This window comes from Pteropus alecto, unplaced genomic scaffold (genome assembly GCF_000325575.1).
Source record: "Pteropus alecto unplaced genomic scaffold, ASM32557v1 scaffold61, whole genome shotgun sequence".
Lineage (NCBI taxonomy): Eukaryota > Metazoa > Chordata > Mammalia > Chiroptera > Pteropodidae > Pteropus > Pteropus alecto.
Window position 1 is genome coordinate 11288538 of NW_006434835.1, and position 3647 is coordinate 11292184.

The 3647-nt window shown below is 54.5% G+C and overlaps 1 pseudogene; it reads left to right on the top strand.

Moving 5' to 3' along the window:
* Nucleotides 1-2351, top strand: part of LOC102879078 — a 36222-nt pseudogene extending 33871 nt beyond the window's left edge.
* Nucleotides 2352-3647: the final 1296 nt, after the last annotated feature.

Sequence of the window (3647 nt, forward strand, 5' to 3'; positions counted from 1 at the left end):
TATATAAATATACATTTTAAAAATATGTAATTTAATAATATGATAATACAAATATGAAATTTATATATATGCAAATAACTTAAATATAACATTCCTCAGGGGAGTGTGTGGAACCATATACAGCCATCTTGGGACCGCAAGGGAGAGTCCACCAGAGAAGTGAGGGCAGGAAACTCGGGCCAGCATCACACCTGCCGCAAGCCTAGCCTTGGGTTGTTTGGGTTCATAAGCCACATGTGGCATTTTTGCTTATGCCTGTTTGGGTCAGGCTTTTTTGTCACTTCCTCCAGAAGGGCCTGCCTGATGCCACAGCTGGTATGAGAGCCGGACTGAGTGCCCGGGGAGCAGTGTTTACGGATGTGACACCCAGAGGGTCAGGACCGGTCAGACCAGGATGGAGAAAGGCACCCGGAGAAAGAGCCTGACATCCACGGAGGTGTGGGAGCATTCCGAAGACTCCCATGGTTCACCTGTGAGCTTCACCTGTGAGGTGGGGTGGGCAAGGGCAGGGTGTGTGCGCCACAGGTGCTATGTGATTAATGTGATTCATTTTGATCTCTCAGACAAAGTGACCAGAGTTTCACCCTAGCAGTGATCACAGGTGTGAGTAAAAAATGAGTTTCCTGCACCCCTTTGAGCATCCCCACCCAGGGTTCAGACCTCTGACACCTACCCCTTGGCTCCACGGCCCCAAAAGGCAGTCACTATTTGAGACCTGGCATCACACAGGCCTGGGGCTCCTGTGACTGGGGAGAGTGAGCCTCCTCACCCTGGCCCCATGAGGGAGAAAGCTGCCGAGGAGAAAGGCCATGGGCGTGCTGGAACCCCTCCTGGTGGGCGTGTGTGTGCATGTGTGTGCCCTTGTGTGGGCGTGCTTGTGTGCATACACAGGATGCTAATTACCCTTTCTCAACGGAGCCCTCAGGAACATTCTCCAGTATTTACTCTTTTTCCAAAGTCATTACCTTATCTCAGGGGCCCTTCGGAGCCTTTGACCCAGAGCTGGGCGAGGCAGGAAAGGAAAGGATGAGGGCCGGGAGGAAAGGAATTTGCCCTTTGCTGTGTGTGGGCATGTGGGGGGGGAGGGCGGGGGGTAGCAGACTATGTCCCTCTGAACTGCCAATAGCTGGACCCGAGTCATGTTATTGTCCACCACATCCGCAGCAGGCCTTCTAGAAGAGGCCCCTAGTCACTTCCCCCCAGTCCATCTTCTACATCGAGGGTCCTCCTAAATGTCACTCCCCTGTGAACAGCCCTGCTGGGCTGCCTGATGACTAAGCCATATTCTTTTCTATGACATAGAAGGCCTTTTGTAGTTCCGGCCTGCTTACCTAGCCTCATCTGCTCCCATTCCCCGCTCACTCTGGGCTCCAGGCAGGACGTCCCACGGCCATTCCCAGAAAGCATGTATTAGTTGCAATGGCTGCTGTAACGAAGAACCACAAACACTGTGGCTCAAAACAACACAGATTCATTACCATCCAGTCCTGGCAGTCAGAAGTCCAAAAATGGGTCTTAAGGGGCTAAAATCAAGGTGCCAGCGGGGCTGCCTCCCCTCCGGAGGTTCTACGGAGGAATCTGTTTTTTACCTTCTCCACCTTCAAAATGCCGCCTGGTCCCTTGGTCCGTGGCCCCTTCCTCCATCATCAAAGCCAGCAACGTATTTTCCAGTCGGTGCCGAGCCACGCGTATCTCTCGGAACAACTGGCGCAAGCGCCACGAGAGCAGGGGCAAGAGAAAGTCCTAACACCAGAAGCGAAAATACGAGCCGGGGCCCCCCGCTGCCGACACGAAGACCGGCCCCCGCCACGGACAAACCCTCTGCGCACGGGGAGGCAACAGGAAGTACCGCGCCTGGAGGCTGGAGGTGGGGAGCCTCTCCTGGGGCTTCGAGCATCCTCCGAGCATCGTCCAAGCATCGTCCAAGCATCGTCCGCGCAAAACGAGCATTACCCATGTTGTCTACGATGCATCCCACAATGAACTGGTCTGCGCAGTGCTCACTGACAGCGCAGGGGACTCACAGAGGTAAGAGCCCCACTGCGCACTGCCTCTGGGACACGAGAAGGGGCCAACCTGACTTCTGAGGAGATTGAAGAGATTTTAAACCGAAGACGATCAAAGAAAACTCAGAAGAAATATGATGAAAGGAAGAAGCACACCCAAATCGGCAGTCTTCTAGAGGAGCAGTTCCGGCAGGCCAGCTTCTCGCTGGCATGGCTTCGAGACCAGGCCAATGTGGCTGAGCAGATGGCCATGTGCTAGAGGCTGGAGACCTGGAGGTCCACCTGAGGAGAATCAGGGCCCCGAGAGGCAAATTAGTCCTCCTCCTCCTGTCTCAGCTCCTGTAATAAAGGTGTTTATTATGGGTGGGAAAAAAGCCAGCCGTACAGCATATTTCAATCTTTCTTTCTGACCTCTGTTTCCATGGTCACGTCTTCTCTCTCTGAGTCCCATACTCCTGTCTCTCACTTGTAAGGGCCCTTGTGATTGCATTTAGGGCCAGCCCAGATAATCCAGGATAATCTCCCCATCTCGAGATCCTTAATTTAATTGCATCGGCAAAGTCCCCTTTGCCATGTAAGATTGCGCACTCCTAGGTTCCAGGGATTAAGACGGGGACTTAATTGGGGGCCATTATCACTCTGAGTTTCAGCATGTGCAGGGCCCTTGGCACTGTGATAGGCAGAATAATGGCTGGCCAAGAGGCCAAGTCAAGGCTCAGATTCAGGCCATGCTCTGCTCATCAAGCTGTGCGCACAGGCGGGGCTGCACCTGTCCAGAGGTGGCACCTCTCTCTAATTCGCACAAAGGGACCGACCACAGGGGCCAGCAGAGGCCCTGTCTGGAACACCCACCTGCTTCCACCCCTTCCTCCACTGACGGGGAGCTACTCATTGTTAAAGACTCATCTCAGTCTAGAACATTTCCCTAACTTTCCCCCGATCTCCACCCACACTCCCAGTGGGTTAGTCACACCCTCTCCTAGCTCCCCGCTCCATCCTGTACTTTCCATATCGACCACAGGACATTGGGCATGTCTGTCTGTGTGTCTGTGTGGGCAAGTTCTGAGCCCAGCCCAGAAGCCTTCCCCTGGAGCCCTGACCTTCCCCCAGGCCCTGCCATCTCTCTTTCCAGGACACACACCCCCTCTGGGTTCTTCTAGCTCCTGCCTTTTTTGTCCACCCTGGGTGCAGACTTAGGTAGGCCTATAACGTTGCTGTGAGGAAGGCAGAAAGGAAGCAGAGGTGGCCCTCACCTTGGAAATGGCCCCAGCCCTGGGGGAGCCAGCCCTCTACCCAGGGGACCCCAGGGCAGTCTGAGGTCCCGCTGCCAGAAGAACCCAGGCTGCGGCTGAAGGGAGAACAGCCAGAGAGTCAGGAAAAGGCCAGGGGAGGCTGCATGGAGGAGGCGATATCTGGGAAAGGGAGGCTTCTACCTTGAGTGAGAAGGACTCATAACGTGGAAAGTTCTCCAGACATAGGAAGTGTGTGCAGAAGAGGCAGGAAGGCCACAGACATGACAAATACTGTTGGAAGGGCAGAGTGGAGCAGTTGGGTAGAGGGAGTCATTTTCAAGCCCAACGCAGCAGCCAGGAAAGCAGGCCTGACGGAAGCTGGGCTGCCCAGGGACTCTGGGACCTGGCT